This window comes from Opisthocomus hoazin, chromosome 7 (assembly GCF_030867145.1).
Source record: "Opisthocomus hoazin isolate bOpiHoa1 chromosome 7, bOpiHoa1.hap1, whole genome shotgun sequence".
In the NCBI taxonomy this organism is placed as follows: domain Eukaryota; kingdom Metazoa; phylum Chordata; class Aves; order Opisthocomiformes; family Opisthocomidae; genus Opisthocomus; species Opisthocomus hoazin.
In genome coordinates, this window is record NC_134420.1 from 57,547,808 (window position 1) to 57,563,282 (window position 15,475).

Genomic DNA, 15,475 nt, shown 5'->3' on the forward strand with positions numbered 1-15,475 from the left:
AGAGGAGAGACCAGGGCTCCACTCCCTGTTCCAAGAGCATGCCAGCTGTTCAGCAACATATCAGGATGCCAGAATTAACCAACTGATAAGCACTGAGTGATGTTTCTCCTACAGAAGGCAAAATAAGGGAAGCTGATATTCCTGCAAAAGTTGTGCAGAGCTATGACAAATAAGAATAAACTTTTTGTATTTTCAGTTGGTCTTGATCGGACAGATTTGGCAGGCCAGCTTTGGGTCTTGAGAGTTATTAGTTAGGCAAAGCACATACTTTAAGACAGACAGTTTACTCAGCAATTTCTGTAGTGTGGGCATGATCTAAATTCTCCACTATTTTGATCATGGGCCTAATTCCAAAGAAAATATAAATATGAAACTCCCTATCTTCCCTTCATGCTCCTAAGTTACTTTTTAAAATACTCCTGAATGAAACAGAACCTTTCATTCTGATTTGAATTGTAAAAGAAAAAGAATTTGGCCTTCAAACTTAAGATGAGGGAGCTAGTCTCTATTTTTCAACTGAACTAAAAACATTATTATATGCAGTCTAAGTGGAAGCATTGTCAGAGAAAAGGATGACATTTTAGAAAGTCCGTAAAGGACTTGGTTCTCCAGGACTCAGTGCAGAAAGGCTTTTGTTTGTTGCTGATGAGTATTACTTCTATAAAAGTGACAACAGCGTTTGCTTACAAAGTGCAAGATTTGCTTAGGAGGTGTGTAAGACCTGAATATAGCCCTTCCGTGGTCTGACCAGGTTTGTACCCACACTGCAAGGACATGTTAGACACGTTACTGGAGGGCAATTGTGGGAGTTATGTGCTTGAGAAGTTCAGCAAAGGGGTCATGAAGGGTCACAGGCTGTAGGTACCTAAATTCTTCTTTGGTTTAAATTCTATAAAAATGCTATTCTTTTTAGAAACAATCCTGGTCATAATAGGTCCCGAGTGTAGGCATTGTGTTAAAGAACAGGGGAGCGTAAGACAGGGTTACTGATTGAAGGCCCTGCCCGAACATCATGCAGCCTGTTCCCTAAACGTGAAAAGCTCTGCTGTGAATGCCCCAGCGACTCCAGAACTTCAGTTCTGTGTCCAGATGACTGTACTTTTTTTTCCTGCTTCCTAGTCAATGTTTGTTTGTGGGTAATTCGGTTGGATTTGAAATTTAAATGTCTTCTCATTGCATGGAAGAAATTCGCATCTGATATGGTTGAACAAAGCTGCATTACTGTGATGTGCTTCTGAATCTGTGCATCTTATGGAGACTGCTCTACTGTGATTGAGGCTCAAGAAGACCATACGAGGAAAACCTGATGTATACAAAACCATACCTAGCTTTTGTGCTCGGCAAAATTAGCATTGTTGTTAGCAATGATAAGAGCAACCAAGCATATTCCTGGCCCTCGCACCAGGACCCTGACATATGTGGTCACCACTGGAAGCCCTGCTGGAGGGAAGGTGCAACACTACTGATGATGAGTATTCAAAAGCAGAAGTCTTGCATTTAGACAGTAGTGAAAAGAAAGGTTTGAAGAAATACTAGACTTTGAATCTCTCAGGTAAATCTTTTCTGGACCACAAAACCCCATGTCAGTCCTATTTTATCTGGAAGAAAAAGAAGGCTGCTATGAGATGTATTGACTGTGTACAGAGATCTGAGGGGGTTGTCTTCCTCTATAGTTACTAGCGAAGCCCTTGCTAGTTTTTCATGCTGGGTAATACCTTGCTGAGAGTATCCTCCACATGCTATTGGGAGTAACGTATTCCTCCCACCCACTACTATTTATATTGCCAGTCACCCCTTGGATTCAACAGAGCTTTCTGAGCAGTACACCACCACACAGCATATGGGTAACACCCTGCAAAACTGTACATATTCACAGAGTGATTTACTGGGAGAGGATTGCTGGTGTGTCACGCTGGCAAAGTTGCACTTTTCTGCACTTTAAGACAAAACTGCCCGTGAGACCAGAACAAGCTAGGGCAGTACACGTGTATTGCTGCCCAGCTGCGTCTCTGCTGGGAGCTTGTGCCAGCACAGTGCTGAGCTGGGCAACAGGCAACTGGTAGGTCAGCAGTTGAGCTAAAGACAGACTGTTTTCCAATAAAGTGTGTCAGGATGCATATAGAACTCTGCAAAACCTGTAGTGATGATGTAGTCCAGGTTCTCACCAATCTGTTTGTCAAAGGCCCTGTGACTCTTGGGTACCTGGCGGTAGATACTGCAGAGGCAGGCTCAGCTGCTTGTTCCAAATATTCAGAGGATTTCTGTTACAAGCCCCTTTCATCTTCTGCAGTTCTTCTTGTAAGACTGGCAACAGTTCTGCTTCAGTGGCTGCTTTTCCTCTTTCTTACTTTCCCAAGTCTGGTTTAGGAAACCTTCAGTGACTGCGGAGCAGCCAGTCACCTTAATGTTTGGTTTGTTTTGGGCTTAGGTTCCCTGTGCTAACTAAGGTTCCTTCCAATTACAAGCTGGTGGTTTAGAAAAGCGTATCTACCAGGTTCCCAGTAAGAGGTTTTTTGGAACGAAGTTTCTTGCCTAGTTCAAGTAAGGTAGTAACCAAATAGATACGTTTAACTCAAGGCCCTGCGAATTTCTGCCCCCAGCTAGTGGCTACCCATTTGACTTCTTGAGGGCAGACGCAGGATATTTACACCTGTCTTGACGGTGTTGAGCTCAGTCAGAAATACTGTCCAGGCTGGAGTTTGATGAGAAGAATTAAGGTTAAAAGGGTTAATTTAGGAAATTATTTGGGCTGAATGTGATCCAAGCTCTGCCACATTTCTTAGACTAAACCAAATACCAGCCTACCAGGAGTAGTGCAGGAGATTCACAGAGATGATTTTCAGGGATCTATATTTCTTCTGAAGTCTCACTGTGAAATTACTCATAACATATACACTAACATGCTCTAAGAGTTATAAACCAGCCCTTTATACAGTCTCTTGAACATACTTAGTTTGTCAACGAGATGATTCATCAAGGTGGCTGCTGCTTCTCCCACTCTAAGAGAGCACATTATAATTGAAATCAGCTGGATGCAAACACCCTGATGGCTGCATACCTACACTGCTTATAAGCCCAAACCTTTCTGCAGAGAACTGGGCCTATGAATTTTTCAAATGGGAGGATTCCTGTAGTGAAAGCATTCTTGAAATGTGTATATTCCTCCATCTCACCTGGGGCGGGTTTGATGCGGTACTGTACTGGACGGACACAGCAGTAAAGCTGTAGGATTTTGTAACACAGGGCCGAAGTATCTCCTTGATATTTTCAACTTCACAGTCAAGTGCTCTCTAATTGTCCTTGAACACACAAATGAAATTATTATTGTCTGTTAATAGGAAATCTTACTGTGGAAGCTTTTTTATGGAATGCAAAAATTGTGAAACACTGGAATGGCATGTCCAGGGAAGCACTGTCAGTTTGCAGTAACAGGTAAAACAATTGTCCATGAGGTATGGTGGAAGTAGCACAAATCCAGCTTTATTCCAGGGGATGTAGTAAATGACCTTTAAACGTCACTCCCTGCCTTGTTTCCTGTGATTCTCTGACTCAGCAAAGCAACATTTTCATTCTTGATAATTTATTTGACCCGCGTTTTTACATACAAGGCTTCGAGGGCTGCGCAGGGGTGGCTGGCGTTTGCCTCGTCCCTAGGGGCCAGCAGGTGTCATCAGAACCCTGATCTCTCCCATGGGAAGGAGGACAGTTCTGTGTGTTTGGACGTCTGCCCTGCTCGGTGCCGTGCTGGGTTTGTGTCGTGAGGCAGGATGCAAGCAGGCGGGAGGGACAAACTTAAAAAACCGGTGCTGGACTATCATTCTGTTCTCTTGGGAGGGCATCGCAAAGTTTCTTCGGTAGATGTGAAGTGCAAGTGCATTTCTATTTTAAATTCCTGAAACTAATCAACTTTAAAGGCAGGAATTACAAAGTGTCTAAGAGATTGGTATGTCTAAAGGGAAAAAAGTTATTATTGCATCTTCAAAGTGGCAGAAAATACTGACATCAATGACTTCTGATCACCTGAACTTGGAATATGATGTATTTTCCCACTATTCCTTATCCAAATTCCATGTTTACATGCACTGTGCATGCATCTCCTTACTGCTACGGTAATCAAGTTGACTTCCAGCGACTTGCAATCTTTGACTGTCTGGCCTGCAGCAATTACCTGATGTAATGAAGAAATCTCTGCCCTTTGGCCTCTGTAAAAGACAAGCTAAAGATGCCTGCCTGCACTTCTGTAATGTGCTGAAGTTTACTGTGTACCAAATGAGTGCAAGTTAGCATTAGCCACATTGCCCAGAGTTGCTGGCAGAGAGCTCTGCATTGCAGGATTGGGGTTTTTTGTTTGTTCAGGTTTTCCTTTTAAACATGGATATCCGTACAGTAACCTGCTATAGGTCTGGTACTTGTTCTCTTGGCTGGAGCGTGGGCTTCCTGCAGGCTGCATGTGGCGGGTGTTCAAAAGCAACTTTGCTTCCTAGAGAAAGTATTTATCAACCTGGCTGTGCTGCCACGAAGTATATAAGCAGGGGTTAGTTTTCACAAAGGACTTCGTGTCTTTGTTTAAACTGCTTCAGCGCTTCACTCCACCTGGTCTGCAACGAGCGAAGTCAATATCCTGTGCTTCTCTTCATTCCTGTCTGCTGGTTTTAGGACCAGCCCCTGCTTGAGGTTTTTAAAGACAGTATCAGAATTTGGCTGAAAATAATAAAACTGAAGTGTGGAAGGAAGGGCAAATAAACAAATCTTTAAGAAGACATGAACATTTTCCTCAAATACTATATGAAGCTGTCATGTGGCAATGGCATAGTTCTTGTGAGTTTGAATTCAAAGGATAATAAATTACACGCTGCTACATACAGGAGACATCCATAATGATCAGTCTCAAATGCAAGGCCAGAGACATTGGGTACTTGTGTGTATCACTCGATCATATATATATTTATAATATTAATTTTCAAGAAACAGACTAAAGATCCATTATCAGTTGAAAATTTGTAACCAATATTTCCATTGTTTCCTTCCCATAAGGAAAAATATTTAGACAGTGAAACAGTTAAATGGACAACAACCCCTGGCTACGAGCTGTGTGGGGACTCAGATATGGTTTTCTTTATGTTTCATAAGAATATTGCGTTTAATACGTGGGCAGTGCCAGATGTGAGGTGTTAATTATTCATTTCCTTGATTTAAGCGTTAATGTCACTTAGCAACCTTGCTCCTCTTTGAGATGGAACTTTTTAAGGATGCACATACATTGCTAGTGAGAATATTAGGAAAAATTATTTGGGAAAAGGATCAAATGCATGAATCTCTTTCACTCCTGATGGCAACCAGGTGAAAAGTTTATAGTTCTTTTGAGGGACTTCCTTAGAGCACTACCGCACTTGGTTGCTCTTCCCATTTCCTGAGATTTCCTGGCTAACCTGCAATCCAACTTTGCAACTGTCACTCAGTGAATTTTCAGATTTTTTTTTTAAGGAATTTCAGGTTATACTTGCTTTGTCTCATTCTCTCTCTCTTGCCTTCTTCCCATTCCATTTTTTGTATTTTGAAAGTATTCTCTTTTTGCATCCAGTCTGACAAAATGAAAAAGCTCTGAAACATACCAAATTCATACAAATTTCGTGAAGCTGAATGACCTGATCTAGGACAGAGGCACTTTCATAGCCTGCACTGGGGGGGGTGGCTGATCAGCTTGTCTTTGCTAGACATCAGAGAATGCACACCAGAGCAGCTGTGGAAGCCAGGTCTCACTGATTCTGTAGGCCTGATAACTGTTTATATACAAAAAAAGTAGTCCATGGGTTTGCTTTTGGATATTTATTTTTATGTTGGTAAGTTAGGCCCATCAGTGTGTTGGAGGTAAACGCAACCATAATATGCACTTGCTGGATAAAATGCGTTAGTGAGATATGCTGAGCAGTTTTTATACAAGTATCCACACCAGAGGGTGATAGGACAGCTGGAAAGAGGGGCGAAGAAAAGGAAGACAGTAAAGGTAGCAGGAAGCTGAGACTTTATTGAACAGTGCTCAGAAATAGCAACTCTCCTTGGAGACACTCCAAACCTGGCCCAAGATTTCATCAGTCTGTGGAGCAGAACTGGCCATTCAAGGCCCGTTCCTTGGCTAGTGACAGTGCGTTGCCACATGGTTGGCGCTGGCAATGCAGTCGCTTTGGATGCTGACTCACTTGGAACAGAGTTGTGTTCCCATAGGACGTGGACCATGGCCCGGCTTAAAGCACCTTCACCCTCAGGGCCTCTGTGAAGATTCAGCTGTAGGTTAAACTTGCTTTTCTGTACTACAGCTATAAGCTCAATATCAGCACTGCTCTGTATGCCTGTTCTTGGAAAGATTCCTGGTCTCCTTCAGTCAGGATTTTGTGCCAAACTGAAGCATTTAAAAGCCTGTAATACACTGTATTATATATTCCTTTAGAGAGAGTGGTGTCTCCAGCGTGGGAGCAGTCTTACTTCAGACACTTCCTGGGTCTGTGGCCAGATCAGAGTAAGTCACTGAACACAGCCAAGACATCCTTCTTACCTCCCAGAAGGCCTCATCTGCCATCTTCAGTTGTTTCTTCTTAGTCATTTTTGATTGAAAGCACCTATTTTCCTCCCTGTATAATGAGACAATTTTTGGATCCCACTGAAGTCACTCCATACTGAATGATAGTAACCTTGGTCAGCGGGTGATTATAGAATGAATGTGAAATTTCTGCATCGTATAATTTGCCTTTGATAGGGGTATTCATTTTTCTTTTTGGCATTATAATAAACATGGAAGCATTTGCATTGACAGGAGCTTTAAATTACAATTCACCACCCATTCTTCTTCAGTGAGCAGTGGTGTCTTCAAGTTCCAGTCATTGTCCTTCTAAAGGACAGCCAGTCCTGTGGTCAGACTTATTGTCAGCCTACGTTTCTATTTAGTAGAAGAGAAACGTAGGGTGAATATGATATTTCAGCTGCATTTTATTGAGCAAGTGGCTATATTTAACAAGACTGCTCCCTCTGACCAACAGGAAAACAAGTGCTCTTGTGAACAGCAGTGCAGTAATAGCATGAAATTGAGGACTATATCAAGAAAGCACTGGAGAACAGACTTTAGTCTTTAGCATCATAGTTCGTATACTTGCTACCCAAACTCATCTTCAGCTTGACCTTAGTTATTTTGTAGCTTCGGCATATCATATCCATAATATGCATTGGAAGATCTAAGCTTGGACACAAAGATGTTCTGCAGTCCCTTTCTATAGAAAGAATATAGTCATTGGACCTACTTTGGTACTTGTGGTAGGTCAGACCCAGTGATGATCCACCTTGTCTCTACTCCATGCAGGCTGGTCTGTGTAGGCAAACGTCTTTGCTTCTAACATGCTCCAGACATCAGGTCTCAACTCCATCTTAGACTTGTATATGAGTGAAGTGGACCATATGTGGCAATGTGTGCAGATGCTCAGACTCCTGCTATTGTGTACCAGCTCAAATTGTTCTTCCCAAGTAATGTGTAACATGATGTGCTACAGAAGCGGGATGTCTGCTAATAGACACATTGGAAGCAGTAAAGAGAACATGAAAAATCGAGAGCAGATGTTTTTTATCTGAAGAAAGAAACGTATAAGATACAAATCATTACAATAATAGAGGAAAACAGTCTTTTCAGTGTGCATATGTTTTATTGTATCAGTAAAATTTAGCTGATATAGGGCTTTCTACATGAGGAAATAATGCAGTGAAACTGTGATGGGAAAATGTTACTACCCTAAATCCTTGTGTGGACTTTCATTCCAGCACAAGAGTGACTTCTTGGTTGAGCTTAAATTCTTTGCCAGGTGACAAATTCAAAAGGATGCCATATACCAGAATGAAGGTTTCCATACAGAACATTTTTGCTTCAAACTAATCCTTTAGACTGTAGCAGAACCTTGTTCTTGTGTACATACAATTTTAATGTGAAGGTCAAATTATTCATCAAATACAGTTTTCGGAAATCAATGCAGCTCTTTTGGACTTTTTGACCAAAATTCAACATGTGAAACCTTGCAAAACTCACAGCTTCCACTGCTACCTAGTACCTCACAAGCAGATACATTACCCATCCTGTGTCTGTGTGACTTCCATACTCACCTGACTTACAGAGCAGCTCTCGCCCTAGGCATGCCCAGACCGGCCATGGTGAGGTGGATTTTGAGTTCTCACTGAGAGCTGAGACAGCAAGAGACTCGCCGTAGGGGCAATAACACTGGTACAACTGTGCTCATACCAGTACAGCTCGTGCTGCTCAGGGGAAGTAGCATAAACAGGCTCTGTGTGAAGCAGTTGCATAATGACATAACTGTGTTACTTCAGTGAGCAGGCTGTGGGTTTAACTGTCCTTGCTCAGGCAAGGACCAGTTTAGTAGTTAGTTATGCACATGCTGCAGTCTATGTTGGTAACAGCACATGTAGTTCAAGTAGATGTGATAGATGCAGGTGTTGAGGCCAGTCTGCAACATGATACCAAAAGCCTGGGAGCAAACAAACAGATGAGGCTGCAAAAGCAAAAGGTGAAGCCAGGCTGGGAATTCGGTCCTAAGCTCTCACGAAATCTAAATGCCTCTTCTCTTTTTCAGTTCTGCTGGAAAGAAAAATAAGCTGTGCAATGGAGTCTTTGCCCAGAGTTTTATCTCCTAGCTGAAAATCAAGCGATAGGGCATGAGGGTAGAAGAAGTATGCAAAGCCAGTACTGCATGCTCGCTGCAAAGCAAACATGATGGTTATCTTAAATTTACCCTGAGAGGCTGGACAACAAAGATAGAAGCTAGCGAAGAATTTTCTCATAGAATCTCCACTGTGGCTTGAGAGTGTCTTAGCCACAATCTCGTACGGAGTCACCTGGTTTAGTTATAATAACAGTGGTTAACACTTTTGTGACCCCAAAACATACAACAAAGACGAGTGTGTGTGTGTGTGCACATGTGTGTGCATATTTGTGTGTGCATGCATCTGTAGGAAAAAAATACAATGACACTGGACATAGCTTTGCCCATTAGCCAGGGCGTGCTCAGGAACGGTAGCAAATCACAGTCACCGGAGAGCAGATCTGGGAAAGGGAGCTGAGAAGACCTCCTGCCTTGGCGGAACACTCCCCACGCAGGGAGGCCCTGCTGGCCTCTCAAGCAGCACCAGCACTGCTCAGCGGTGCAGGGGAGCAGGCACGAGGGAGTCCTACACCCCAACATTCCTTCTGTAATCTCATCAGTGATGCATTTAAGCTAGGGGGAAACCTCTGTTACAAAGCTCCGTCATCACAGTCTCCCAGTAATCTCAAAAAAGTCCAGATTTTTTGCTACCTTTTTGTATGATCTTGATCACTTCCCCGTCTACATGGGGTGTGGGACTCACCTTTTCTTGAAGCACTTGATGAGCCATCGAGATATGCCCTGTGTTGGTAGATGTAACCTGCATTGGTTACGCTATGATGTACAGGGTAGGCAGAACTAAGCTGAAACAAGATGTGCTGGCTGTCTTGAGTATCTGGTTTTGGTTCTACAATACCATGATGATCCCCATTGTCATATCCTAAAAATGTGAGGTTTGCTCGTATCAGGTTAAAGGGGGCATTTGGAAGTTGGTATTTCTTCTGCAGGGGTGATCGCGCCTCCGAATGTGGCAACAAACCCACTTACGCTCCTGACTGCAGACTTCCAGCTTCATGGAAGCCTCTCCTCTCCCCTGCCGTCCCCACCTGTGCTACCTGGGGAAGGACAGCACGGGCAGGGTCATGGGGCAGGCGGTGCTGGGGCTCTGGCATCACGGTAAGTGGCTCTCCGCTTGGCAGAGAGGCTGGGAGCCGCACCCCGTGGCTCCTTCCACCCGAGCTCCTGTTTATCCTCAGCCCTCACTGCAGGAATACCCTTGGTTTCTCAGCCCAAGTGGCCTCACACGTAGCCAGGCTTGGCCACAACACCGCCAGTCCTGGTGGCCATGGGCAGAAGCAGACAGAGATACCCGCCCGTGCTAACCAGGGAGGCTGAGCTTTTCTGCAGGTGCCAGATTAAACACACCCTTTGTTTCCTGAAACTTGCATTTGTATTTCACTAAAAGCTGGAATCATTAGCAAGTTTTTCCTCTGTAAGCAGAGGAAGCCAACTTCATGAAGAAAAATGCGTACGAGCTCTGCCTGCTTGGGCAGACTGCAGAGTCAGCCAGACTTCCCTGAGCGATGCCGGAGGGCGACGTGGGACGGCATCACCCCCGCTGCCCTGCGCAACAGACTGAGCTCATTTCCACTGCAAAGCCACTCCAGGAGGAACTCAGGATATATTTTGAGAATATATGAAAAATAAATCCCTCTAATATATATTCCTAAAGATTTTGTTAAAGTTTTGGATTTTACACAAATATTAAGTCATGCTAGACTTTTACCTGTGGCCAAACACATTACATTAGTTAAACAGTTATCTCTCTCGCTCTGAAGCCAACTATTTCAACACACTAGGTAGTCCAATAATCTCTCGGCTGCGTCATTTAGCAGGCAAATAGCTTCTCTGTGTAAAAAACTGTAGCAAACTCAGGGATATAAAATCAAATAGCTTCTCTGTGTGAAAAACAGTAGCAAACTCAGGAATAAAAAATCATGGGTAGAACTAGATCAAGCTGCAACACAAGTACTTCAAACTCGTATCTTCAGGTTGCCTGGAGAGCCATCACAAACATTACCAGATTCTCACTCCGTTCTCCTGCAACCATTAACCCCCACAACCACATTCGCACCGGGCCTGCAAGAAGCTGTCCTTAAAAATGCTGGCTGTTGTCAGTGCCCCAACACCAGCAAAACCGCCTGTTCCAGTGTCGATTCTGGTTAGACACTGGGCACTCTGGGAGTGGTGAGGTTGACACACGTGAATGAGCACACAGGGGTTTTGCCACAGCAGCTTCTGTGGATTTGTCACAGAAGGACAGTTGCAGTCATTTACAGCTGGGAAGATTGGTTTTTAAATAGTTTTTCCATGTAACCGTGAAGAAAGCAACCTACTAGAGTTTTCAGCTCTGGTTTCACCTCCTCTCGGTGAGCTGCTGTCCTGTGTCGGTGAGTAGAGGCATGCTGACACCTTCCACTGATCTGTGGCTGACTGGCTTAGTTACTGAAGATAAGACAGAATAAATAATGATGAAATCTTGTTTCTTATGGCTATCCAGGTAAAAAAAGAGGTGCTTTTGGTCAAGTTGCTAAATACCTAGTGACTGAATAACAAGATATCAGTATATCAGATAAGATAAAAGAAAAAGGAGTTGTACTGATGTCTGTTGCACCGCCTTCGCCGGTTTCCAGACTGATGCAGTGGTCTGAAATACTGTTCATGGCACAGGTCTCCTCTGACCACCTCAGCAGAGTGGAGGAGAGCCTGCTAGCCCCAGGATGGTCACCCAGAAGGTTCCTGGGCTGCGGGTCACAGCCTCCTGCCTGAGGGTGTCCCCTGGCACCCAGAGGCAGTCGGGACGGTCAGGATCTCCTCCTCGCAGCCATCCAGACCTTGCGCCTCAGTGAAGTGGCCAGCCCTATGCCAGCCTTCCCCTGTGGCCTTGCCTTCCAGCTGCGGGGAAGAGCTGGAAGTCCTGTTGTCCGACACGCGGCATGGACCGGAGGCCAGGCAAAGGTCCTTGGAGGAGGATGGGGACCTGGCTGCCACCCAGGGCTGTCTCCTTGCCTTGATTCCTTCTTCCTCCTCTTGCAACAGCTTTTGCCTTTTGTTCCATATTGGTCCACAATGTTTTAGGCACTCGGCAGCTGACAGAGCTTGCTGACTGGCTTCAGACGGGTGGTTTTTGGGGGGGATCTTTTCTTTTCAAAACATCAGTTCTTTATGTGCCGTCACCTAGGCACTTGGGGAAGGGACCTCTGGAACACGTACCACTCTGTGAAGCTGATCTTGTTCTGAAACACTGCCTTTTGGGTAAACCCATGATGTACTCCTGCTCCTGCTCCAAATACCACAAAAGCTGCCATCCAGGACAGCTTTACCATTCCCTTTCTGGACCCAACATGTGGTCACATGTGAGTCTCTTGCATATTTCATGGGCTTCTGTCCCCCTTGCCTTCTCGGTAACCTCCAGGATCATCCTCCCAAGGCCGAGGCACTGCGTGCACCATGTTCTCTGCTCCCCCACAGGTGCTGACGTCCTCCGACTCACTGCTGAAATGGGGATTTTGGGGCCACAGCCTTGGTGCGCCCTGGGGCTGCCCGCCTGCTACCTTCACCTTTTGCCAAAGAGAAAAGCTGGACAGGTCAGTTGTCATGGATACATCATTGCAAGTGGTATGTCAGCCTTCAGGTGTCGCTTGGCAAAGGGAAGAGAAGTTGTAGACAGTTATGGGGTAGCGGGTGCTAATGCCTCTGTGTTGAAACCTCCCATTTTGCCCAGCGCTGGGGTCTTGCTCAGTACCTCTGACATCCTGCAGTAATTATGACAACAGAGAGCAAGTGAGATTATTAGTTATGCTTGTTCACATCTGTGGCTGGCAACAGTCCCCAACTTGAGTCTCAGTCAGGGAGCACTAGGTTTTCTGGCAGCACTGCCTCTTTTTGAAAGGCTGGGGCTCTGATCATGCTCCTCATCCAGAGCCCCTCATTTCAGAGATTACCTTGCACTGTATAGGGTGTTTTCATATTGTATATAGGAAGCAAGAAAACAGTAGGGCTGGTCTGTCTATTTGGCTCTACTCAGGTGTGCAGGGGACTTGCTGATGTTACCAATTTTTTTGGGTCCAAGTAACAGAGTAGGTGGCTTGAACTCCCACCAATTTCTTGTACACAAAATCCTGTTAATGTAAAAAAACCCCCCATGCCTTGTATGCAAAGATGAGAATTTATCAGTAGTGTATTTGAAATCTGAAGAGTCTCACCCAAGAACTTAGTCTGTTTATAGTACTAAGATTTACAGTTCAGATTATGTGTAATTGAAATTAATATACACAAACCTTTTAGTATTGTCCCCATTCTCAGTTGTTACGATCACCTTTTCTATGCCCCCCTGATTCCTCAGGTCGACGGCTTCAGACCTAAGGGAAGGGGATGGCAGGACGGCCGCATCCTGCATCCTTTCCAGGAGGAGTACAAGGGTGGTGGGTGTAGCCTCTGTGCTCTGGGATCTGCTTGGGGTCATTTTTATCCATTTGCTCGCATGCTTTATACCCCTTGCTCTTCCTTCACTGGTTCACGGGTCCACACTGCACCTGATTTTATACCTGTGCTGTGTTTTACATACACTGGGTACTCAGCCTCAGTTCTCCTTGTTATGCCTCAAACTGGTTTTATCCAGCTTCCAAGGCTGCAATCCTTTGACGACCAGTAGCTGAGCACTGGTGAGCTGTTCACAGCTCTGAGGCCTCCATTATCATCCTGTGCCTGTATTCTCAAGTGCTGTGCTATCATGCCGCCATGCCTATACCCCTTCGTTTTTCATTCTAGGGTCAGAGACACTTCACTCTATGCAAAATAACTTAGTATCTCCTAGTTATATAAAATATCTATGTTTGTGACAATATCTAAACATTATTCCATACAATCATGTAAAGCTAAAGAAAAATTTAAACAAATTAGGTAATAGCACCTGATTGCTGGATAATTACTGTTACTAACAGAGAAGTTAAAACAAAGCCCCTGGCAGACCAGGACAAGTCCAAGCAAAGCCTGACAAGTGCAGAGACCCGAGGCCTGCGCTGGCAGTTTAACACAAAACAGGTAGCGGCGTTACAAGCAACAATACTGCTGTATTTGCAAGGCTAAAGGTTATGCTGACCCGTGTCTACCTTCGTGCTGAACAATGCTTCATGTTGTTCTGTGAACAGTCAAACAAGCTATCAGTTTACACCTGCCTGGAGGGTAAATGGGGAGTTTCTCCTTTGACATGTCTTTGTAGCGGGGCTGAAGCATATGGGGTGGGAAGTGAGGGGGGTTTTTGTTCCCTTCCTCTAGGTACAGCCTTGGATGATGGTGAGAAAAGAGCAACACACCCCAAATGCCTGCTTCCAGAAGTGATGGCTGTTGCAGTCTTGGGACGTGGTACTTGGAGCCCTTGGGGGCTGTCTGGATGCAGCTGATGGCACGGCCCTGGTGCGGTCAGTGAAACGGGGCTTTTTTGTCCCCACGGTCATTAGCTGTTACAGCTGTGTCAATGGCTAATAAACCTGGTCGTTAATTGCTCCCGAGATGCACCTCTAGCTCATTTATATGCACACGTTGCCTATTGCACCGGATCGAAATAGCGCAGTGGCGTGAAGCCCTGCCTTGCTGCCCAGCCTTCCCCGCTCTGCCATGAGTGCCGGCGAGGTGGTCTGCGGAGGCAAGGACCCCCGCTGCCTCCTGCCCTCCAAGTGTTGGGAAGCAGGAGAGCAGGACCTGCTGGCGGAGCAGGTGCTGCAGCCGAGCCGGCTGCGTCCACCTCCCGCACGAGCGAACAGTGCTGGCAGGTGGGAGGGAGAAAATGTGAGCCTGCAGGAGGGAGGGTGGGAGGCTGTGAGAAAGATCTGGTGCAGAGAGGAAACACGAAGAGCGAGCGTAATAGGGAAAATCTGTTTGGTGTTGCTTGTGGCGACAAAAGCGGGATTGGGAGAGTGGGACTTGGTGGATGTGGGGGGAAGAGATGAGAACAGGCTGCGTAACAAATGGCGCGGCGCAGCATGGACGTGGGCAGGGAGCAAGCTGTCTGCTGCTCTTTTGTGCTAAGTGTGGTGCCTGCCTCTTCTTCAACACCGTCTCTGGCAAATCCTGCAGTGGAAAATCACAGCGTGATGTCAACATACCAGGAGCCATCGCCTGAGGAAGCAAGGCTGGCAGACGGGTCCTGGACGACGAGTGTGACATTGGGAGGAAATCCCCTGTGGGAACGGCAGACAGCCCTCGTCACCACTGCTCTGCCTTCCCATGGCCGGCACATAGGTACCGTGTCGCTCACTGTCCCTGCAACCTCTCCAACACATTCTACAGACACAGAGAGATCATACATTGGAAGCAGTGAGAGGGGAAGCACAATCTGTGGAGTGCCAGTTCTGCATGGCAGCATGTCTGTCCCTGCACCTCCCTTCTATGGCCCTGTGGGCTCATTTTCCTGAAATATGGGAGGAAAACAGAATTCCCACGTCCTGCTTCTGAAGGGGGCACATGTCTTTGAGAACACCAAGATGCTGAAGGTAGGAAAGAAAGGAGTCTCCTTCCTAAAATATGGATTAACAGCCTGCAAATGCTGATTTAGCTGATGTGAGGATTCTCTTGATCTTCAGATATCTCCCAGCATCTCGTGGGGACAACCTTCCTCCTCCTATGCTCTGTTTGTATCTCTATGTCTCCATCCACTCCAAAATGTTCTACGTGGTCTACATGTAGATCTACATGGTCTTCAAGAGAGAGAACAATATTTAGTCTTGCAGCTCCCACAGGTAACTGTGCATCTGAGACCTCTGTTTCTTCCACATTGCTTGATGTAA

At 45.5% G+C, this 15,475-nt stretch overlaps 1 long non-coding RNA gene across 1 annotated transcript; it reads left to right on the forward strand.

The window, feature by feature from the left end:
• Positions 1-10,986: 10,986 nt before the first annotated feature.
• LOC142362098 (uncharacterized) lies at positions 10,987-14,054 on the forward strand. Its single transcript, XR_012764668.1, has 3 exons — positions 10,987-11,080; positions 12,162-12,277; positions 13,968-14,054. It is a non-coding gene; the product is annotated as an uncharacterized LOC142362098 (long non-coding RNA).
• The last annotated feature ends 1,421 nt before the right edge of the window (positions 14,055-15,475 follow it).